Below are 25,432 nucleotides of genomic sequence, written 5' to 3'. Positions count from 1 at the left end.
GAAATGGTAGACGCACTTGAGGCACTCCAAAGTGGGAAAGCTGTGGGGCCAGACGGTATTCCTTTAGAGTTATACAAACATTTTAAGAAGGTGCTCTCACCAGTAATTTTGGAATTGATGATACATGTGCAGATGGGAGGTAATCCCCCTCCATCCTAGGGCTCTGCTAATATTGTGATATTTTTAAATAAAGGGAGGAATACGGATAGTTTAAGCTCATACCGCCCTATTACCCTAATGAATAGTGATGCAAAAATGTATTCCAAAATATTAGCGACTCGATTGTCTGGATGCATCCGTAAACTGGTTAGCTGTAACAAACATGGTTTTGTTCCCAGTAGGGACACAACTGATCACATAAGGAGGGTTATAGCATTATTTGATGCTACGTGTGTGGCAGCAGAACCTATGGCCATGATTTTATTGGATGCAGAGAAAGCAGTTGACAGAGTTAACTGGAAGTATCTTTGGGATATATTAAGGGTATATGGCTTAGGAGAAAGATTCACCATAGCTGTCAAAGCACTATATAAGGAACAGAGTGCTAGTATAAGGATCGGGGGATAATGCTCCCATTCCTTTAGGATTAGACGGGATACACAACAAGGATGTCCATGCTCACCATTATTTATTGCACTATACTTAGATCCCTTCCTACAATTTTTGTAAAAGAATACGAACGTTCAGCCAGTTATTCTCTATGGGTGGTCAACAAAAATGTTGGTTTATGCAGATGATGTGGCAGTTATAACTGCGAACCCTGATCTTGCCCTGAGAGAAATTGAGGACCAGCAGAAAATGTTGGGGCAATCTCTGGCTATCTCCTCAATAGAGATAAGACTCAAATAGTTATGAATGAGTACTGTAGGTCGTCAGATACATGGAAAGTAGTACACGCAGTGTATCTAGGGATTGATATTCGACCTCAGGTAGAGGAGATTGTCCGGTATAATCTTTTGCCTATTATAGAAAGTGTCAGATGTAATTTCAGTTGATGGGACAACTTGCACATGACGATTATGGGGCGGTGTAATTTGATACAGATGATGTTCCTACCGAAAATACTATATGTATTTCGTGCAATACCATTGGAAATTGAGAAATCTTGGTTTAGGAAATTAGATCAACTAATTATGCGGTTTGTTTGGTCATACGGTATTATACACAGGGCAAGCAAATATATGACACTTTCAAGGGGGAAGGGTGGATGGTCCCTCCCCAACTTTAAATTGTACCAGATGGCAGCTGCTATTCAGTATATGCAATCTTTGTTTATAAGTGTAACACTGGTAAATGATAGGGAATATGACCCTACTATTTATAAGCTTTTAATTGGCCCGGATGCAAAAGGGGCGATGTTTAAGCTTTTGGAACCAAGTTATTTTAAGAAAACTCGGTTTAAAGTTCTTCAGGCAGCTTTTAAAATCTGGGGTCTATTGCAAAAGAAAATGGGATTGGGAAGGTATAATTATTATACTCTAATCAAAGATAACAAGTTTCTCCCTGGGATGTTTCATGATAGTATCATGGAGCAGTGGAATCAAAAGGGCATACAAAGGCTCGGTTATTTTTTTGAGGATTCTACAATTATGACTTTTGGAAGCCTACGGGGGAAATTCGAATTAGCTCAAACAGGCTTTTTTAAGTACTTACAAGTAAGAGACTTTATCTTACGAAAGACTGGTGGACCAGTAGGATTTGTTAAGAACTCTTTACTAGATAAGATGAATTCATCCGATAAGAATACAATATGATCATTATATGTGGAATTGACAGATAATCTTCCTGATGATCTAGTGAAGCATAGTCAAAAATGGAGTATTAAGCTAAATGTGGAGGAGGAAGCCTTTTATGAGTCTCTAGAGTTAGGGTGTACCTCCCTGTTGTCAGCATCTCTCCAGGCACAACATTCTAAAACAATATTTGACCTGTATATTACGCCCAGGAAATTAGCACAATGGGGTCGGGAACAAGGGGTACACTGCCCAAGATGTCAGCAACATGGGGTGGATATAATCCATATGTTTGCGACCTGTATAAAATTAGTGAATATTCAAGCGAAACTGGAAAAGTTGATGAAATATGTTGTAGGAGTAGAAATTGAGTTAACACCCGAGGTGGTTATATTAGGAGTCACGGAGCAAAGGAAGCCTACTGTCAGAAAATTTCTTTTTATGATTATGTCAGTATATAGACTGTGTATTTCTTTGGTATGGCTTCATCAAACACCTCCTGCATATCAGAATTGGTTAGATCGTCTCCTTGCAGTATAACAGCTGGAAAAGACCCTGTATGAGCGAAAGGGGAAAAGAGGGAGACAGAAAGGGCGAGAGATATGGGGGCCTTGGGTGAGTGGCTTGCAAATAAGTGATGACTGTATTAGATATGTTATATTTGGCTAAATGATCTGCAGATTTATTGTTGTGATTGTTGGTAATTATACATATGTTTATTTATGATTGCTTTGGGTACTAATAAAAAAAAAGAAAAAAAAAAGAAAAAGGCCAGTAAAAACCTTCAGGCCAGCCAGGAGCTGCAAAAGCAATGGCATGACCAGAAGGCTGTCCTGACTCAGTACCACCCAGGACAGAAGGTGTGGGTAACGGAGCCTGTGGCCCGAAGAGCACTACAGGACAAATGGAATGGACCCCATCTAATTGTTGAGAAGAAGGGTGAGGTTACCTATTTGGTAGACTTGGGCACTGCCAGGAGTCCCCTTAGGGTGATTCATGTCAACCGCCTAAAACCCTACTATGACAGGGCTGATCTCACCCTGCTCATGGCAACAGATGAGGGACAGGAAGAAGAGAGTGACCCTCTCCCTGATCTCTTCTCCACCACTGAAGCAGATGCCTTAGTGGAGGGAGTAGTTTTAGCAGATTGTCTGACTGCAGAACAGAAAGACAACTGCATGAATCTCTGAAGCCAATTTTCAGACCTCTTTTCACTTGTACCAGGTACAACATCCTGGTGTGAACACACAATTGACACTGGAGACAGCCTGCCTGTCAAAAGTAAAATGCATAGGCAGTCTGACCATGTCAGAGACAGCATCACACAAGAGGTGCAGAAAATGTTGGATTCTGGGGTGATTGAACCTTTTGAAAGTCCCTGGGCTAGCCCAGTAGTTCTTGTACCAAAACCTCACACCAAAGATGGAAAGAGGGAGATGAGGTTTTGTGTAGATTACAAAGGGCTCAATCAGGTAACCAAAACTGATGCTCACCCTATACCCAGGGCAGATGAGCTCATTGATACACTGGCTTCTGCCAAGTATCTTAGCACTTTTGATCTAACTGCAGGGTATTGGCAGATTAGATTGGCAAAAGATGCTAAACCAAAGACTCCATTTTCTACCATAGGAGGGCACTACCAATTCACAGGAATGCACTTTGTTTTGAAAAATGAACCTCACACTTTTCAGAGGTTGGTGAACACAGTCCTACAAGGGTTGGAGGCTTTCAGTGCAGCATAGCTAGATGATATTGCTGTCTTTAGCTCAACCTGGGGTGATCACCTGGTCCACCTGTGGGAAGTTTTGGAGGCCCATCAAAGGGCAGGCCTCACTATCAAGGCCTCTAAGTGCCAGATAGGGCAGGGGAAAGGTGGTTTATCTGGGCCACATGGTTGGTGGAGAACAGATTGCACCACTACAGGGGAAAATCCAAACTATCATGGATTGGGTTCCCCCTACAACTCAGACCCAGGTGAGAGCCTTTTTAGGCTTCACAGGGTACTGTAGGAGAATCATCAAAAATTGTGGCTCCATAGCAGCCCTCTTCATGATTTCACAAGCAAGAAAATGCCTAAAAAGGTTTTATGGACAGCTAGCTGTCAGAAAGCTTTTGAGGAGCTCAAACAGGCCATGTGCTCTGCACCTGTCCTAAAAAGCCCATTTTACTCCAAGAAATTCATTGTTCAAACTGATGCATCTGAATTAGGGGTAAGGGCAGTACTATCACAACTGAATTCTGAGGGCCAGGATCAACCAGTTGCTTTTATCAGCAGAAGGTTGACCCCCTAGAGTAAAGCATCCACCTGCCATAGAGAGGGAGGCCTTTGCTGTGGTATGGGCACTGAAAAAGTTGAGACGATACCTGTTTGGTACTCACTTTATTGTTCAGACAGACCACAAACCTCTACTTTGGCTAAAACAAATGAAAGTTGAAAGCCCTAAATTGTTGAGGTGGTCCGCATCTCTACAGGGAATGGACTATACAGTGGAACATAGACCTGGGAGTACCCACTCCAATGCAGATGGACTCTCCAGATATTTCCACTTACTCATCTGGACAAGGCTAGTCTTATTGTCCTTCATTTGAGGGGGGGGGTTGTGTGGGAAAGTACCATCTTGCCTGACATGTTACCCCCATTTTCACCGTATGTATGTATGTTTTAGCCTTTGTGTCACTGGGATCCTGCTAGGTAGGACCCCAGTGCTCATTGTATGTGCCCTGTATGTGTTCCCTGCGTGGTGCCTAACTGTATCACCGAGGCTCTGCTAACCAAAACCTCAGGGGCATATTTATACTCCGTCTGTGCCAATTGTGCGTCAACATTTTTGACGCACAATCAGCGCAAACGTTGCCCCGTATTTAAACTTTGACGCCCGAGCCCACAGACGACAAAATTGCGCTGTGTGCGTCATTTTTTGGATGCGGCAACCCGCCTTGTGTTAATTATATTTAAGGTAGGCGTTCCCGTCCAAAAAATGGCTTAAACGGCCGTGCGCCGTATTTATGCTTTTGGGCAAAAATGGCGCACGGCTGGGAGGCAGAGCCAGAAAATGACGCACAGCCCGATTTGCGTCAAAAAATAACGCCTGGGTCAGGGCAGGAGTTAAAATGGGGCAAACACACCTGTATTTAATCAGAACACACAGAACAAACAGCAGAGCAGCAGAGCAGCCACATGGAGCCATAGATGTGATTCTAATCCAACATGCACGCAGATGCAGACGCAGAGCCCAGCAACAACAACAGCAGGGACCCCAAAGGCAGCGCAGAAGGCAGGAGAGGATATTCCGCCCAAGAACAACCCTTCAGGGCCTCAGGGAACACAAAATCATACAGAGGTACCGATTGAACTGGCAGGCCATTTAACAGCTGCTGCGAAACACAGCATGGTGGTGTATGGTTTCTCACTTCATCAGATTATTCCCTCAGGAAGGTCAGAGTATGATGCAATCATGGTCACTGTGCAGATTTCTCTAACTACATAATATCTGGACAGTTGTATTGACAAGCTACGTTATTTGACAGTAGGGACATTTCAATTATCTACTGTGCAGTTGATATGCCACATTACCCAGAGACAGATTTGTTGTGTAAGTGCTATTTATTGAAAAGTGCTGTAGTTCTATATGTACAATGTCCATGACTGTGAGTCCATTATAGTGATATCTTCAATTGTGATCCAACAAGGGTTTATCAAAATGCTTTAGTCATGCTGGGGTTGCTGTTTCAGACAGTGCAGAGGGACAGACTTAGCCAATGAGTAGGAGAGAGACAATCACTGGGCTGGGTGACAAGATATACAGTGGTTTGCAGAACAGTGCTTGAGTACAGTTGTTGCAAGACTGGCAAGTCACAAAGCGCAGGACCTTGGAAATAGTTGGCCATGTGGCAGGGACTAGTGCTTCCGGGTCATTTTCCTTGTGAATGTGATCTGTTCCATGTCTTCTTCTTCTGATGTGTGTTGCCTGCTTTGTCCTTGTTGTTGGTTGTGAAGGGGCAACACATACCTCAGTGTTAGAAGACGTGGAGTCAGACATCCCGGTCGCTGCTCCCTGTGAAGGTCTTAAGGGCAGTACTGCTGCAAGGAGGGCCTGCTGGTTCTTGAGAATAGCAGCCACATCACGATGGTAGGCAGCCAGGTCGGCCCTGAGGGGTTCAATGTTGCATTCATGCATGTGTTGACATGATTGCTGTTGTAGGTGTTGGGTCAACTGTATTACAGCTGTGCTGATTTCCTTCTGGGTTTTCTGCAGTTGCTGCAAGATAGGTGTTAGGGCGTGCATAGCTGCTGCCTGATCTGCAGATGACATCATGCACGAACGCACCCCCTCAAGGCTGGCTGCCATATTTTGCATCCCCACCAGCACATCCTTGGCCAGCTCCCGCTGTACTCCAACTTCAGTTCTCTCAAAGCTGGTGCCTGTGTCGTCTGAGTCCTCAGCTGTATTGGAGCTGGCAGGTCTTACAATTGGGGTGGTGGGTGGATCCTCTGTGATGGCTGCTTGTTCTGTGCTCCTCCTTGTGACAGAAGGTGGGGTCTGGAGGGTTTCAAGGACCTTTTGGATAGTCTCCTGGGGAATGTTTATCGGCTCGTCATCCATGTCATCAGGGAAATCTGGGACAGGCATATCGGCAGGAGATCCATCTTCCTCTGCAATGTAACAGGGTACAATTAGTGTGTCTGTGTTGTGACAATTTTGACGTGACGTGCCTGCCTTTTGATGAATTCACTTTGCGATTTTGTTTTGTATTAATATCTGCAGTCCTTCATTGGGCATTGTTTCAGGCCTATGGCCCACCTGTGTGTCACATGTATGTTATTGAGTTATCAGACTTGTCAGCCTCATCGCCTCTAGGTGTTGGTTTATGCCAAATAGAGAATTGCCACCTTATTGTCCTACTCGACCCTCCGTGTATATCCATTCTGATGGTGAGACCTTTCACTGGCTGTGGGTGTTCTGATGGCCCTGGCAGCACACTTAACTATCAGGACCTGCCCCAATCCCTGATCGTTCACATCGACTTAAATGTAATTGACATGTCGCATACCCTATGCATGGCAATGTTATGATCTGATATGGATGTTTGTAGGAGGCTGGACTGGCTTGTAGTGAGTACCAAGGGGTACTTGCACCTTGCACCAGGCCCAGTTATCCCTTATTAGTGTATAGGGTGTCTAGCAGCATAGGCTGATAGATAATGGTAGCTTAGCAGAGCAGCTTAGGCTGAACTAGGAGACGTGTGAAGCTACTACAGTACCACAAGTGTCACTTGCACAATATCATAAGAAAACACAATACACAGTTATACTAAAAATAAAGGTACTTTATTTTTATGGCAATATGCCAAAGTATCTTAGAGTGTACCCTCAGTGAGAGGATAGGAAATATACACAAGATATATGTACACAATACCAAAAATATGCAGTATAGTCTTAGAAAACAGTGCTAACAATGTATAGTTACTATAGGATGCAATGGGAACACATAGGGATAGGGGCAACACAAACCATATACTCCAGAAGTGGAATGCGAACCACGAATGGACCCCAAACCTATGTGACCTTGTAGAGGGTCGCTGGGACTATTAGAAAATAGTGAGAGTTAGAAAATTAGCCCTCCCCAAGACCCTGAAAAGTGAGTGCAAAGTTCACTAAAGTTCCCCCAAGGACTTAGAAGTCGTGATAGAGGAATAATGCAGGAAAGACACAAACCAACAATGCAACAATGGTGGATTTCCAATCTAGGGTACCTGCGGAACAAGGGGACCAAGTCCAAAAGTCACAAGCAAGTCGGAGATGGGCATATGTCCAGGAAATGCCAGCTGTGGGTGCAAAGAAGCTTCTACTGGACAGAAGAAGCTGAGGTTTCTGCAGGAACAAAAAAAGCTAGAGACCTCCCCTTTGGTGGACGGATCCCTCTTGCCGTGGAGAGTTGTGCAGAAGTGTTTTCCTGCCAAAAGAATGCCAACAAGCCTTGCTAGCTGCAAATCGTACAGTTAGCGTTTTTGGACGCTGCTGTGGCCCAGGAGGGACCAGGAGGTTGCAAATTGGACCAGGAGGTAGAGGGGACGTCGAGCCAGACAAGGAGATCTCTCAGCAGCAGGTAGCACCCGGAGAAGTGCCAGAAACAGGCACTACAAGGATGCATGAAACGGTGCTCACCCGAAGTTACACAAAGGAGTCCCACGTTGCCGGAGACCAACTTAGAAAGTCGTGCAATGCAGGTTAGATTGCCGTGGACCCAGGCTTGGCTGTGCACAAAGGATTTCCGCCGGAAGTGCACAGGGGCCGGAGTAGCTGCAAAAGTCACGGTTCCCAGCAATGCAGTCTAGCGAGGTGAGGCAAGGACTTACCTCCACCAAACTTGGACTGAAGAGTCACTGGACTGTGGGAGTCACTTGGACAGAGTTGCTGGATTCGAGGGACCTCGCTCGTTGTGCTGAGAGGAGACCCAAGGGACCGGTAATGCAGCTTTTTGGTGCCTGCGGTTGCAGGGGGAAGATTCCGTCGACCCACGGGAGATTTCTTCGGAGCTTCTAGTGCAGAGAGGAGGCAGACTACCCCCACAGCATGCACCACCAGGAAAACAGTCGAGAAGGCGGCAGGATCAGCGTTACAGAGTTGCAGTAGTCGTCTTAGCTACTTTGTTGCAGTTTTGCAGGCTTCCAGCGCGGTCAGCAGTCGATTCCTTGGCAGAAGGTGAAGAGAGAGATGCAGAGGAACTCTGATGAGCTCTTGCATTCGTTATCTAAAGTTTCCCCAGAGACAGAGACCCTAAATAGCCAGAAAAGAGGGTTTGGCTACTTAGGAGAGAGGATAGGCTACTAACACCTGAAGGAGCCTATCAGAAGGAGTCTCTGACGTCACCTGGTGGCACTGGCCACTCAGAGCAGTCCAGTGTGCCAGCAGCACCTCTGTTTCCAAGATGGCAGAGGTCTGGAGCACACTGGAGGAGCTCTGGACACCTCCCAGGGGAGGTGCAGGTCAGGGGAGTGGTCACTCCCTTTTCCTTTGTCCAGTTTCGCGCCAGAGCAGGGCTAAGGGGTCCCTGAACCGGTGTAGACTGGCTTATGCAGAATTGGGCACATCTGTGCCCAAGAAAGCATTTCCAGAGGCTGGGGGAGGCTACTCCTCCCCTGCCTTCACACCATTTTCCAAAGGGAGAGGGTGTAACACCCTCTCTCAGAGGAAGTCCTTTGTTCTGCCATCCTGGGACAAGCCTGGCTTGACCCCAGGGGGGCAGAAACCTGTCTGAGGGGTTGGCAGCAGCAGCAGCTGCAGTGAAACCCCAGGAAAGGCAGTTTGGCAGTACCAGGGTCTGTGCTACAGACCACTGGGATCATGGGATTGTGCCAACTATGCCAGGATGGCATAGAGGGGGCAATTCCATGATCATAGACATGTTACATGGCCATATTCGGAGTTACCATTGTGAAGCTACACATAGGTAGTGACCTATATGTAGTGCACGCGTGTAATGGTGTCCCCGCACTCACAACGTCCGGGGAATTAGCCCTGAACAATGTGGGGGCACCTTGGCTAGTGCCAGGGTGCCCTCACACTAAGTAACTTTGCACCTAACCTTTACCAGGTAAAGGTTAGACATATAGGTGACTTATAAGTTACTTAAGTGCAGTGTAAAATGGCTGTGAAATAACGTGAACGTTATTTCACTCAGGCTGCAGTGGCAGGCCTGTGTAAGAATGGTCAGAGCTCCCTATGAGTTTCAAAAGAAATGCTGCAGCCCATATGGATCTCCTGGAACCCCAATACCCTGGGTACCTCAGTACTATATACTAGGGAATTATAAGGGTGTTCCAGTAAGCCAATGTAAATTGGTAAAATTGGTCACTAGCCTGTTAGTGATAATTTGAAAGAAATGAGAGAGCATAACCACTGAGGTTCTGATTAGCAGAGCCTCAGTGAGACAGTTAGTCACTACACAGGTAACACATTCAGGCACAATTATGAGCACTGGGGCCCTGGTGAACAGGGTCCCAGTGACACATACAACTAAAACAACATATATACAGTGAAAAATGGGGGTAACATGCCAGGCAAGATGGTACTTTCCTACACAACCCCCCCCCAAACGAAGGACAATAAGACTAGCCATGACCTGATGAGTCTTCATTGTCTAAGTGGAAATATCTGGAGAGTCCATCTGCATTGGAGTGGCTACTCACAGGTCTATGTTCCACTGTATAGTCCATTCCCTGTAGGGATATGGACCACCTCAACAATTTAGGATTTTCACCTTTCATTTGTTTTAGCCAAAGTAGAGGTTTGTGGTCTGTCTGAACAATGAAGTGAGTGCCAAACAGGTATGGCCTCAACTTCTTCAGAGCCCAGACCACAGCAAAGGCCTCCCTCTCTATGGCGGCAGACCAACGCTTTTCTCTAGGGGTCAACCTCCGACTAATAAAAGCAACAGGTTGATCCTGGCCCTCAGAATTAAGTTGTGATAGGACTGCCCCTACTCCTAATTCAGATGCATCAGTTTGGACATAGAATTTTTTAGAGTAACAAGGGCTTTTCAGGACAGGTGCAGAGCACATGGCCTGCTTCAGCTCCTCAAAAGCTTTCTGACAGTTTGCTGTCCATAATACCTTTATAGGCATTTTCTTGGATGTGAGGTCATTAAGAGGGGCTGCAATGGAGCCATAGTTCTTAATGAACCTCCTGTAATACCCAGTGAGGCCTAGGAAGGCTCTCACCTGAGTCTGAGTGGTAGGGGGAACCCAATCAATAATTGTTTGGATTTTCCCCTGAAGTGGTGCAATCTGTTCCCCACCAACAAGGTGTCCCAGATAAACCACCTTACCCTGCCCTATCTGGCACTTTGAAGCCTTGATAGTGAGGCCTGCCTTTTGCAGGGCCTCCAAAACTTTCCATAGGTGGACCAGGTGATCATCCCAGCTGGAGCTAAAGACAGCTATATCGTCCAAATATTCTGCACTGAAAGCCTCCAGGCCTTGCAGGACTGTGTTCACCAACCTCTGAAAAGTGGCAGGTGCATTTTTCAAACCAAAAGGCATTACAGTGAACTGGTAATGTCCTCCAATGGTTGAAAATGCTGTCTTAGGTTTAACATCTTCTGATAATTTGATCTGCCAATACCCTGCAGTCAAATCAAAAGTGCTTAGATACTTGGCAGATGCCAGTGTATCTATGAGCTCATCTGCCCTGGGTATAGGGTGAGCATCAGTTTTGGTTACCAAGTTGAGACCTCTATAGTCTACACAAAACTACATTTCCTTCTTTCCATCTTTGGAATGGGGTTTTGGTACAAGTACCACAGGAGAAGCCCATGGACTTTCAGAGTGCTCAACCACTCCTAGTTCTAACATTTTCTGCACCTCTTGCTTTATGCAGTCCCTGACATGGTCAGGCTGCCTATAGATCTTACTTTTGACAGGCAAGCTGTCTCCAGTATCTATAGTGTGCTCACACCAAGAAGTGGTACCTGGCACAGTAGAGAAGAGTTCAGAGAATTGATCTAGGAGATTTATGCAATGGTCTTTCTGCTCAGCAGTAAGACAATCAGCCAAAACTACACCTTCCACAAGAGCATCTTGTTCTGTGGAAGAGAAGAGATCAGGTAGAGGATCACTGTCTTCTTCCTGTCCCTCATCAGTTGCCATGAGCAGGGTGAGATCAGCCCTGTCATAGTAGGGTTTCAGGCGGTTTACATGGAGTACCCTAAGGGGACTCCTTGCAGTGCCTAAGTCAACTAAATAGGTGACTTCTCCCTTTTTCTCAACAATTGTGTGGGGACCACTCCATTTATCTTGGAGTGCTCTTGGGGCCACAGGCTCCAAGACCCACACTTTCTGCCCTGGTTGGTACTGAACCAAAACAGCCTTCTGATCATGCCATTGCTTCTGGAGCTCTTGGCTGGCCTGAAGGTTCTTACTGGCCTTTTTCATATACTCAGCCATCCTTGATCTGAGGCCAAGTACATAATCCACAATATCCTGCTTAGGAGCTTTTAAAGGTTGTTCCCAACCCTCCTTTACAAGTGTGAGTGGACCCCTAACAGGGTGTCCAAAAAGAAGTTCAAAGGGGCTGAAGCCCACTCCTTTCTGCGGAACCTCCCTGTAGGCAAAAAGGAGGCATGGTAACAGGATATCCCATCTCCTGCGGAGTTTTTCAGGGAGACCCATAATCATGCCTTTGAGAGTTTTGTTAAATCTCTCCACCAGTCCATTTGTTTGTGGATGATAGGGTGTAGTGAATTTATAAGTTACACCACACTCCTTCCACATGGCCTTTAAGTATGCAGACATGAAATTGCTTCCCCTGTCTGATACTACTTCCTTTGGGAAGCCCACCCTGGAAAATATTCCCAGGAGGGCCTTTGCCACTGCAGGAGCTGTAGTGGTCCTTAAAGGAATAGCTTCAGGATATCTTGTGGCATGGTCCACTACCACCAAGATAAACCTATTGCCTGAAGCAGTAGGAGGGTCAAGGGGGCCAACTATGTCAACCCCTACCCTTTCAAAGGGAACCCCAACCACAGGCAGTGGAATAAGGGGTGCCTTTGGGGTGCCACCTGTCTTGCCACTGGCTTGACAGGTTTCACAGGACTTACAGAAATCCTTTGTGTCCTCAGACATCCTAGGCCAAGGAAACAAGGGAACAAGCCTGTCCCAAGTTTTCATTTGTCCCAGATGTCCTGCTAGGGGAATGTCGTGTGCAAGTGTTAGGAGGAACTTTCTGTACTCTTGAGGAATCACTAATCTCCTGGCAGCTCCAGGTTTAGGATCCCTTGCCTCCGTGTACAAGAGGTTGTCCTCCCAGTAAACTCTGTGAGAGTCACTGTCATCCCCATTAGCCTGTTTGACAGCTTGCTGTCTTAGACCCTCTAATGTGGGACAGGTTTGCTGTGCCACACTCAGCTCCTCCCTGGCAGGCCCCCCTTCACCCAAAAGCTCAGCAGTATCTGCTTCAAGCTCCTCTGGTGCAGGTTCTGCACAGGGAGGGAATTCTTCTTCCTCAGAAGTAGAATCCACTGTAGAGGGAGGGATAGTAGGAAGGGGTTTGCTTCTACTAGCCCTAGCTTTAGAGAGCACTTGGTCCATTGTTCCAGGATCCAAGCTTCCCTGTCCTTTTTGCTTTTTGGCCTGAGCCCTGGTTAAAGCAAAAATATGCCCTGGGATGCCCAGCATTGCTGCATGGGCCTTCAACTCCACATCTGACCAAGCTGATGTCTCCAAATCATTTCCTAGTACACAGTCTACAGGTAAATCTGTGGCTACCACAACTTTCTTTGGACCAGTAACCCCCCCCCCCCCCAGTTGAGATTAACAACAGCCATGGGGTGGCTAAGTGTGTTGTTGTGAGCATCGGTTACTTGGTACTGGTGACCAAGTAGGTGTTGTTCAGGGTGGACCAGTTTCTCTATGACCATAGTCACACTGGCACCAGTGTCCCTGTAGGCCTGAACCTCAACACCATTTATTAGGGGTAGCTGCTTGTACTAATCCATATTAAGGGGACAAGCAACTAAGGTGGCTAAATCAATAGCCCCCACAGAGACTAACACAGCCTCTGTGGCCTCCCTAACAAGGCCAACCCCAACTAAGTTACCAATAGTGAGCCCAGCTACTCCCTTGGATTGGCTATTAGTAGGTTTGCTCCCACCACCACTGCTATTAGTAGGGACAGTAGGTGTAGCAGTAGGGATTGTAGTGGTAGGAGGCTTGGTGCTTTTCTTTGGACAGCTGAGATCTGTTGTCCAATGGCCTTTTACTTTACATAAATAGCACCATGGTTTATTTTCTTTGTTTTGATTAAAGGAGGATTTGGACCCACCACCCCCACCAGAGTGTTTTTGTGGGCCTGATGAAGACTCATTTTTAGATTTGTCCCCACCCTTGTCAGAAGACTTACCATCCTTCTTTTTGTTGCCATCTTTGTCACCCCCTGTATGAACTTTTCTGTTCACCCTTGTTCTGACCCATTTGTCTGCCTTCTTTCCCAATTCTTGGGGAGAGGTCAGATCAGAGTCCACCAAGTACTGGTGCAACAAATCAGTCACACAATTATTAAGAATATGCTCTCTCAGGATCAAGTTATACATGCTTTCAAAGTCAGTAACCTTACTGCCATTTAACCACCCCTCCAAGGCCTTCACTGAATGGTCAATGAAATCAACCCAGTCTTGTGAAGACTCCTTTTTGGTCTCTCTGAACTTTATCCTGTATTGTTCAGTGGTTAAGCCATAACCATCCAGGAGTGCATTCTTAAGTACTGTAAAATTATTGGCATCACTTTCTTTCACAGTAAGGAGCCTATCCCTATCTTTTCCACTAAATGATAGCTATAGGATAGCAGCCCACTGCCTTTGATGGACATCCTGTACAACACAGGCCCTCTCAAGTGCAGCAAACCACTTGTTAATGTCATCCCCCTCCTTATAAGGGGGAACTATCTTATGCAGATTCCTGGAATCATGCTCTTTTGCAGGATGACTATGGGGAATACTGCTGCTGCCACCATGGGTTTCTAAACCCAACTTCTGTCTTTCCTTCTCTAATTCTAAAGACTGTCTATCCAAATCCAGCTGTTGCTTTTTAAGCTTCAGTCTGGTTTGTTCCACCCTCAACTTGTTGAGTTCCCTTTCTAACAATCTGTCATCAGGGTTGGTGGGAGGGACATTTCTAGATAGAGAGGTATGATGGGAATGAACAGAAGGAGACCTGTCCCTTACAGAGGGCACCCTAACAGCTTGGCTGACAGTGTAATGTGAGAGCACATCATCTGTATGATGTGACTCCACCTCAGTAACAACTATGCTAGACTGTCTTGTAATGGGCAGGCTAAGAAGTTTCTTTCCTGAACCTTTTCCTGGGGTAGTCCCTGGATCAGATTGAGAACCATTAGCTACTTTTTCAACAGATGGGGCACTTTTAGCCTTATCTTGTTCTCTAAGCATATTAAGTAACAGTTCCAAGGAAGGATTCTTCCCTACACTCAAACCTCTCTCTATGCAGAGACTCCTTGCTCCTTTCCAGCTAAGGTGATCATATGCAATCTTAGACAGGTCAACATTTTGGCCTGTGCCAGACATTTTTAGATAGAGTTAAAGTGATTGAAAAAGAGAAAAAAGTTTTCAGAACTTTTTTTGAAAGACAGAAAAAAAACTTTTTAAACTTTTAAGAACTTTTTTAAAGTTTAGAAGTACTTTTCAGCACTTTAGAAAAGAGTGAAAAGAGGAAATGCAAAACTTTTTAGTTATGTGTACACACACTGAACTTGTTTTGTATATTTTTCTCTTATGAAAAGTACAATGACAAGAGTGGTAAGTAGTCTCAAAGCACTTATCCCACCGCTGCACAACCAATGTAGGAGGCTGGAGTGGCTTGTAGTAAGTACCAAGGGGTACTTGCACCTTGCACCAGGCCCAGTTTTCCCTTATTAGTGTATAGGGTGTCTAGCAGCATAGGCTGATAGATAATGGTAGCTTAGCAGAGCAGCTTAGGCTGAACTAGGAGACGTGTGAAGCTACTACAGTACCACAAGTGTCACTTGCACAATATCATAAGAAAACACAATACACAGTTATACTAAAAATAAAGGTACTTTATTTTTATGACAATATGCCAAAGTATCTTAGAGTGTACCCTCAGTGAGAGGATAGGAAATATACACAAGATATATGTACACAATACCAAAAATATGCAGTATAGTCTTAGAAAACAGTGCTAACAATGTATAGTTACTATAGGATGCAATGGGAACACATAGGGATAGGGGCAACACAAACCATATACTCCAAAAGTGGAATGCGAACCACGAATGGACCCCAAACCTATGTGACCTTGTAGAGGGTCGCTGGGACTATTAGAAAATAGTGAGAGTTAGAAAATTAGCCCTCCCCAAGACCCTGAAAAGTGAGTGCAAAGTGCACTAAAGTTCCCCCAAGGACTTAGAAGTCGTGATAGAGGAATAATGCAGGAAAGACACAAACCAACAATGCAACAATGGTGGATTTCCAATCTAGGGTACCTGTGGAACAAGGGGACCAAGTCCAAAAGTCACAAGCAAGTCGGAGATGGGCATATGCCCAGGAAATGCCAGCTGTGGGTGCAAAGAAGCTTCTACTGGACAGAAGAAGCTGAGGTTTCTGCAGGAACAAAAAGGGCTAGAGACTTCCCCTTTGGTGGACGGATCCCGCTCGCCGTGGAGAGTTGCGCAGAAGTGTTTTCCCGCCGAAAGAATGCTAACAAGCCTTGCTAGCTGCAAATTGTGCAGTTAGCGTTTTTGGACACTGCTGTGGCCCAGGAGGGACCAGGAGGTCGCAAATTGGACCAGGAGGTAGAGGGGACATCGAGCAAGACAAGGAGACCTCTCAGCAGCAGGTAGCACCCGAAGAAGTGCCAGAAACAGGCACTACGAGGATGCATGAAACGGTGCTCACCCGAAGTTACACAAAGGAGTCCCACGTTGCCGGAGACCAACTTAGAAAGTCGTGCAATGCAGGTTAGAGTGCCATGGACCCAGGCTTGGCTGTGCACAAAGGATTTCTGCCGGAAGTGCACAGGGGCCGGAGTAGCTGCAAAAGTTGCGGTTCCCAGCAATGCAGTCTAGCGAGGTGAGGCAAGGACTTACCTCCACCAAACTTGGACTGAAGAGTCACTGGACTGTGGGAGTCACTTGGACAGAGTTGCTGGATTTGAGGGACCTCGCTCGTTGTGCTGAGAGGAGACCCAGGGGACCGGTAATGCAGCTTTTTGGTGCCTGCGGTTGCAGGGGGAAGATTCCGTCGACCCACGGGAGATTTCTTCGGAGCTTCTAGTGCAGAGAGGAGGCAGACTACCCCCACAGCATGCACCACCAGGAAAACAGTCGAGAAGGCGGCAGGATCAGCGTTACAGAGTTGCAGTAGTCGTCTTAGCTACTTTGTTGCAGTTTTGCAGGCTTCCAGCGCGGTCAGCAGTCGATTCCTTGGCAGAAGGTGATGAGAGAGATGCAGAGGAACTCTGATGAGCTCTTGCATTCGTTATCTAAAGTTTCCCCAGAGACAGAGACCCTAAATAGCCAGAAAAGAGGGTTTGGTTACTTAGGAGAGAGGATAGGCTACTAACACCTGAAGGAGCCTATCAGAAGGAGTCTCTGACGTCACCTGGTGACACTGGCCACTCAGAGCAGTCCAGTGTGCCAGCAGCACCTCTGTTTCCAAGATGGCAGAGGTCTGGAGCACACTGGAGGAGCTCTGGACACCTCCCAGGAGAGGTGCAGGTCAGGGGAGTGGTCACTCCCTTTTCCTTTGTCCAGTTTCGCGCCAGAGCAGGGCTAAGGGGTCCCTGAACCGGTGTAGACTGGCTTATGCAGAATTGGGCACATCTGTGCCCAAGAAAGCATTTCCAGAGGCTGGGGGAGGCTACTCCTCCCCTGCCTTCACACCATTTTCCAAAGGGAGAGGGTGTAACACCCTCTCTCAGAGGAAGTCCTTTGTTCTGCCATCCTGGGACAAGCCTGGCTTGACCCCAGGGGGGCAGAAACCTGTCTGAGGGGTTGGCAGCAGCAGCAGCTGCAGTGAAACCCCAGGAAAGGCAGTTTGGCAGTACCAGGGTCTGTGCTACAGACCACTGGGATCATGGGATTGTGCCAACTATGCCAGGATGGCATAGAGGGGGCAATTCCATGATCATAGACATGTTACATGGCCATATTCGGAGTTACCATTGTGAAGCTACACATAGGTAGTGACCTATATGTAGTGCACGCGTGTAATGGTGTCCCCGCACTCACAAAGTCCGGGGAATTGGTCCTGAACAATGTGGGGGCACCTTGGCTAGTGCCAGGGTGCCCTCACACTAAGTAACTTTGCACCTAACCTTTACCAGGTAAAAGTTAGACATATAGGTGACTTATAAGTTACTTAAGTGCAGTATAAAATGGCTGTGAAATAACGTGGACGTTATTTCACTCAGGCTGCAGTGGCAGGCCTGTGTAAGAATGGCCAGAGCTCCCTATGGGTGGCAAAAGAAATGCTGCAGCCCATATGGATCTCCTGGAACCCCAATACCCTGGGTACCTCAGTACCATATACTAGGGAATTATAAGGGTGTTCCAATGTAAATTGGTAAAATTGGTCACTAGCCTGTTAGTGACAATTTGAAAGAAATGAGAGAGCATAACCACTGAGGTTCTGATTAGCAGAGCCTCAGTGAGACAGTTAGTCACTACACAGGTAACACATTCAGACACACTTATGAGCACTGGGGCCCTGGTGGACAGGGTCCCAGTGACACATACAACTAAAACAACATATATACAGTGAAAAATGGGGGTAACATGCCAGGCAAGATGGTACTTTCCTACAATGTTGACATTGTTAATGGGTCCTGCTGATGTTGGGTAATGTGTGTTACATTGGATTGCCCTGATAGTCGTATCAGTGTCCTATTTCGTCCTCTGACTGTGCAGGTGTATTTCAGTGACCAGTTACATGTGTCCCCTCCTCAATGCTGTTGTCTGAGCAGTATGACATTTGTGATGTTGCCTTGTTACCCAGGCACAGGATGGACCCTGACAAATGCAGCATGGGTGTGTCCTTAGTGCTGTGTCGCTCCTATTGTTGTTTACTTTGGCTGATGTTTGTGACAACTATGGGCATTGACATTTGAGTGTACTGGGGCCTTTGTCTTGTTTCAGGAGATTGTTGCAGATGTCATCCTCACCCCCTAATTTAGGTATGTATGTTCCATGGGGAGGTTACTGCCATTGGCTACTTGAGCTGCACACAGATCAGAGGTGGTAGTGGCAACTGTTGTCGCAGTTACATTGCAGTTGTCGGTTTGGCTAGAGGATTGCTAATAGGGCCCTAGTTAATGTAGGAGGTATGTTGGCTGACGAGTGCCAGGATGTCAGTTTGACGTAGTGGCCTTCCCTCCTGTTGTGGCTTTCCCTTTGCTCCATCGTTGGCATGACAGCATGCCCCCATGGGACTGTTGTTGGTGTTGTGTAATGGTGTGCCCCAGGTCTTCTCAGAACTTGCCATGCCCCCCTGTCGTGCCCCTTTACCCATGCCACTCCATGTATATGATGACTTACATGCAATGTGTAGTAGGTATTTCCCCCCCCGTTGCAGTTGACATTAGTGCATTTCAATTCCCCATGCGACTTACCCTGCATGTGCGTTGTCTCCTGGTAGTCTGCGCTGTCCTGTCCTTGAATCCCTGTGACGATCTCCTCAGGGATGACGGCTGCGACCATCTCCTCCATGTGGTCCAGGGCCTCCTGGTGTGCTGGACTCCCCCCTCCAGTCTGCAGTGCTGCCTTCCTGTTCCTAGCCATCTTTTCCTTGGTCCTATGTTTGCAGTCATGCCAGCGTTTCTTGCACTCGATGACTGTTCTGCGTACTTCAGCCACACTGTTAATCTTGTCGACAATTTGTTGCCATATAGCCTCTCTCCTACTGATTGGCAACTTTGATGTGACAAACAGTTGGTGCTGGTGTTCCGTCACCTCTTTAACCAGGATTTCCTGCTCCTCTGCACTGAAGCGACACTTTCTTTTCTTCTTAAAAGTGTCCTGGTTCTTGTGTGGGTCCTCCAGGCTGGTTCCTGGTCTGCTGCCATCTTCCTGGGGTCTGTAGTGGCATCTGTGATCCATTTTGGCTCTCCTCTGGTGAAATAGCTGTGTTCGCTGTGTTTTTTGACGCTATTGCATCAAAAAAACAGCGCATCTCCGGTTTGCGGTGTCGTAAATCGACCCACAGGCATTTCCGCCGAATTAACGTTGTTTTCCTTTACGACTTGACACTGCGGTGTGCGTCAAATATATTGACTCCCACCTGTTGTTTGTGCCGCCGTGCGTCAAAGTATAAATATGACGCCCGCACGGCGCACCAAAACGACGTTAGCCGGCGGTAATATTTTTGACGCAAAACTGCGCCGGCGCAGTTTTGCGTCAAAAAGTATAAATATGGGCCTCAGTGTTTATGCTCTCCCTGCATTCTAAATTTGTCACTGCAGGCTAATGACTAAATTTACCAATTCTCATTGGCACACTGGTACACCCATATAATTCCCTTGTATATGGTACTTAGGTACCCAGGGTATTGGGATTCCAGGAGATCCCTACGGGCTGCAGCATTTCTTTTGCCACCCATAGGGAGATCAGACGATTCTTACACAGGCTTGCCACTGCAGCCTGAGTGAAATAATGCCCACTTTATTTCACAGCAATTTTTCACTGCACATAAGTAACTTATAAGTCACCTATATGTCTAACCTTCACTGGGTGAAGGTTGGGTGCCAAGCTACTTAGTGTGTGGGCACCCTGGCACTAGCCAAGGTGCCCCCACATCGTTCATGGCAAATTCCCTGAACTTTGTGAGTGTGGAGACACCATTACACACGTGCACTATACATAGGTCACTACCTATGTATAGCGTCACAATGGTAACTCCGAACAACCTGGCCATCTAACATGTCTAGGATCATGTAATTTTCACCCCAATACCATTCTGGTATCGGGGGACAATTCCATGATCCCCTGGGTCTCTAGCACAGAACCCGGGTACTGCCAAACTGCCTTTCTGGGGTTTCCACTGCAGCTGCTGCTGCTGCCAACCCCTCAGACAGGATTCTGTCCTCCTGGGGTCTGGGCAGCCCCAGCCCAGGAAGGCAGAACAAAGGATTTCCTCTGCGAGAGGGTGTTACACACTCTCCCTTTGGAAATAGGTGTGAAGGGCTGGGGAGGAGTACCCTCCCCCAGCCTCTGGAAATGCCTTGATGGGCACAGATGGTGCCCATCTCTGCATAAGCCAGTCTACACCGGTTCAGGGATCCCCCAGCCCTTCTCTGGTGCGTAACTGGACAAGGGAAAGGGGAGTGATCACTCCCCTGACCAGTACCTCCCAGGGGAGGTGCCCAGAGCTCCTCCAGTGTGTCCCAGACCTCTGCCATCGTGGAAACAGAGGTGTTGGGGGCACACTGGACTGCTCTGAGTGGCCAGTGCCAGCAGGTGACGTCAGAGACCCCCTCTGATAGGCTCTTACCTCTCTTGGTAGCCAATCCTCCTTTCTTGGTAGCCAAACCTCCTTTTCTGGCTATTTAGGGGTCTCTCCTCTGGGGTATTCTTCAGATAACAAATGCAAGAGCTCACCAGAGTTCCTCTGCACTTCCCTCTTCGACTTCTGCTAAGGATCGACCGCTGACTGCTCCAGGACACCTGCAAAACCACAACAAAGTAGCAAGACGACTACCAGCAACATTGTAGCGCCTCATCCTGCCGGCTTTCTTGACTGTTTCCTGGTGGTGCATGCTCTGGGGGCTGTCTGCCTTCACCCTGCACTGGAAACCAAAAAGAAATCTCCCATGAGTCGACGGAATCTTCCCCCTGCTAACGCAGGCACCAAAAGACTGCATCACTGGTCCTCTGGGTCCCCTCTCATCCTGACGAGCGTGGTCCCTGGAACACAGGAACTTTATCCAAGTGACCCTCACAGTCCAGTGATCCTTCAGTCCAAGTTTGGTGGAGGTAAGTCCTTGCCTCCCCACGCTAGACTGCAAACCAGTGTTCTGCGTGATTTGCAGCTGCTCCGGCTTCTGTGCACTCCTCCAAGGATTCCTTTGTGCACAGCCTAGCCTGGGTCCCCAACACTCCGTCCTGCAGTGCTCAACCCTCTGAATTGGATTCCCACGTCGTGGGACCCTCCTTTGTGACTCTGAGCCAGCTCCAGTTCACAAATCTTCTAAGTGCCTGCTCTGGTACTTCTGCGGGTGCTGTCTGCTTCTGTGGGGCTCTCTGAGTTGCTGAGCAGCCCCTCTGTCTCCTCCTCCAAGGGGCAATATCCTGGTCCTTCCTGGTCTCCAGCAGCACCCAAAAATCTCTACCGCAATCCTTGCAGCTAGAAAGGCTTGTTTGCAGTATTTCTGCGTGAAAACACTTCTGCAACCTCCACCACATCATGGGACATCTTCCATCCAAAGGACAAGTTCCTAGCTCTCTTCGTTGTTGCAGAATACTAAGCTTCTTCCATCTGGAGGCAGCTTTCTTGCACCTTCATCCAGGGTTTCCTGGGCTCCTGCCCCCCAGACACTATTGCGACTCTTGGACTTGGTCCCCTTGCCTTGCAAGACAGTTGTCCCACAAAGGGATGAAGGTTGCAGACATGTTGCCACGCAGAAATACAGCAAACAAGCCTTGCTAGCTGCAAGGGTTGCAGTAGAGGTTATTGGGTGCTGCTGAGGACCAGGAAGGACCAGGATATTGCCCCTTTGAGAGAGGGGGCACTCAGCAACTCAAAGAGCCCTCACAGAAGCAGGCAGCACCTGCAGACGTACCCCAACAGGCACTTAGAAGATTAGTGAACCGGAGTCCATGCAAAGTTACAAAGGAGGGTCCCACGACGTCGGAGGCCAACTCAGAGGGTTGTGCACTGAAGGACGGAGTGCTGGGGATCCAGGCTAGGCTGTGCATGAAGGAAATCCTGGAAGAGTGCACAGGAGCCGGAGCAGCTGCAAATCAAGCAGTACACAGCTTTGCAGTCTAGAGTGGGGAGGCAAGGACTTACCTCCACCAAACTTGGACTGAAGAGTCACTGGACAGTGGAAGTCACTTCGACAGAGTTGCTGTGTCCAGGGACCACACTCGTCAAGATGAGAGGGGACCCAGAGGACCAGTGATGCAGTCCTTTGGTGCCTGCGTTAGCAGGGGGAAGATTCTGTCGACCCACAGGAGATTTCTTCGGAGCTTCTGGTGCAGGGGGAAGGCAGGCTACCCCCAGAGCATGCACCACCTGGAAACAGTTGACCGGGTACTGCCAAACTGCCTTGTCGTCTTGCTACTTTGTTGCGGTTTTGCAGGTGTCCTGGAGCAGTCAGCAGTCGATCCTTGGTAGAAGGCGAAGAGGGAGATGCAGAGGAACTCTGGTGAGCTCTTGCATTCGTTATCTGAAGAATTCCCCAAAGCAGAGACCCTAAATAGCCAGAAAAGGAGGTTTGGCTACCAAGATAGGAGGATTGGCTACCAAGAGAGGTAAGGGCCTATCAGAAGGAGCCTCTGACGTCACCTGCTGACACTGGCCACTCAGAGCAGTCCAGTGTGCCCCCAACACCTCTGTTTCCAAGATGGCAGAGGTCTGGGGCACACTGGAGGAGCTCTGGGCACCTCCCCTGGGAGGTACTGGTCAGGGGAGTGGTCACACCCCTTTCCTTTGTCCAGTTTTGCACCAGAGCAGGGTTGGGGATCCCTGAACCGGTGTAGACTGGCTTATGCAGAGATGGGCACTATCTGTGCCACTCAAAGCATTTCCAGAGGCTGGGGGAGGCTACTCCTCCCTAGCCTTCACACCTATTTCCAAAGGGAGAGGGTGTTACACCCTCTCTCAGAAGAAGTCCTTTGTTCTGCCTTCCTGGGCCAGGGCTGCCTGGACCCCAGGAGGGCAGAAACCTGTCTGAGGGGTTGGCAGCAGCAGCAGCTGCAGTGGAGACCCCGGAAAGGCAGTTTGGCAGTACCCGGGTTCTGTGCTAGAGACCTGGGGGATCATGGAATTGTCCCCCCAATGCCAGAATGGCATTGGGGTGACAAATCCATGATCTTCGACATGTTATATGGCCATGTTCGGAGTTACCATTGTGACGCTGTACATAGGTAGTGACCTATGTACAGTGCACGCGTGTCATGGTGTCCCTGCACTCACAAATTCCGGGGAATTCACCCTGAACGATGTGGGGGCAACTTTACTAGTGCCAGGGTGCCCACACACAAAGTAACTTTGCACCCAACCTTCACCAGGTGAAGGTTAGACATATAGGTGACTTATAAGTTACTTAAGTGCAGTGTTAAATGGCTGTGAAATAACATGGACGTTATTTCACTCAGGCTGCACTGGCAGGCCTGTGTAAGAATTGTCAGAGCTCCCTATGGGTGGCAAAAGAAATGCTGCAGCCCATAGGGATCGCCTGGAACCCCAATACCCTGGGTACCTCAGTACCATATTCTAGGGAATTATATGGGTGTACCAGTATGCCAATGTGAATTGGTAAATTTAGTCACCAGTCTGTTATTGACAAATTTGGAAAGCAGAGAGAGCATAACCACTGAGGTTCTGGTTAGCAGAGCCTCAGTGAGACAGTTAGGCATCACACAGGGAACACATAGAGGGCACATACTTATGAGCACACTGGCCCTGCCTAGCAGGGTCCCAGTGGCACATAGACTAAAACAACATATATACAGTGAAATATGGGGGTAACATGCCAGGCAAGATGGTACTATCCTACAGTCTGCGGGTGATACGACAGTCAGAAGCTGAAGCAGAGATTGAAGAGGATTCCTGGAGGAAACTTGCAAGCTAAATCTGAAGAGGAGCCCACAGGAGGGACCCTAAATTGGAGGTCCATGGTGGAGCCCCCAGGGTGCATGGGGTTGGCCCCCCAATACCAGATATGGATTGGGGGGGTCGATTCCATGATCTTAGACACCTCATATGGCCATATTCGAAGTTACCATTGTGAAGCTACATATATGTATTGAGAGATATGTAGTGAACGCTTATAATGGTGTCCCTGCACTCACGAAGTCTGGGGTATTGGCCCTGGATAACGTAGGGGCACCTTTGCTGTTGCAATGGTGCCCTCACACACAGTAATTTTGCACCTAGCCTTCAGTAAATGAAGGTTGGACATATATATAGGTGACTTATGAGTTACTTAAGTGCAGTGAAAATGGCTGTGAAATAGTGTGTGCACTATTTCACTCAGGCTGGACTGGCAGTCCTGATGAAAGGTTTGTATGAGCTCCTTATGGGTGGCAAAAGAAATGCTGCAGCCCATAAGGATCTCCTGTGACTCCATCGCCCTGGGTACCTAGGTACCATATACTAGGGACTTATAAGGGAGGTCCAGTGTGCCAATCAGAATTGGAATATGGGGTCACTAAAGTGAAGTGACAAATTTAGTAAGTAGAGAGAGCATAAGCACTGGAGTTCTGGTTAGCAGATCTTCAGTGCCACAGTTAAGCATACTGACAAACACACAGGCCACAAGTTATGAGCACTGGGGTTCTGGCTAGCAGGATCCCAGTGAGACAGGCAAAAGACACTGACAAACAGGTAGAATGTGGGGGTAACATGCCAAGAAAGATAGTACTTTTCTGCACAACCTCCCTCCTCCAAACGAGGGACAATAAGGATAACCTTGCCCAGATGAGTCTTCATTTTCTAAGTGGAAATATCTGGAGACTCCATCTGCACTAGATTGGTTACTCCCCGGTCTATGTTCCACCTTAAAGTCCATCCCCTGTAGGGAAATGGACCACCTCAACAATTTAGGGTTTTCTCCTTTCATCTGTTTTAACCATAAGAGAGGTTTGTGGTCTGTCTGAACAATTAAGTGAGTCCCAAATAAGTATGGTCTCAACTTCTTCAGGGCCTGTTAGGGTTTGTACACAGCAAAGAGCATGTCCCCTCTCACTGCACTAGTGGGTTCTGTAATAGCTCCCTTTTAAACTTACTATTGAAAGCCTTTCTTATTATCTCACCTTCCCCCCCCTAGGCTTCTGTGTATGTTGTTTAATGTGCTGTTTTGTTTACACATTGGGCCTTGCTTTTACCAAGGCTTCTTTAAAATACTCCTCCCTAGGCCATGTGTTAATCCAACTCATTTGTATAATAACTGAAACTCTGCACACCTTTCAAGAACATGTGCAGCATGTGAGGACCACACCCAGCTCT

Source organism: Pleurodeles waltl, chromosome 3_1 (assembly GCF_031143425.1).
Source record: "Pleurodeles waltl isolate 20211129_DDA chromosome 3_1, aPleWal1.hap1.20221129, whole genome shotgun sequence".
In the NCBI taxonomy this organism is placed as follows: Eukaryota; Metazoa; Chordata; class Amphibia; order Caudata; family Salamandridae; genus Pleurodeles; species Pleurodeles waltl.
This window is presented reverse-complemented; position numbering follows the sequence as displayed.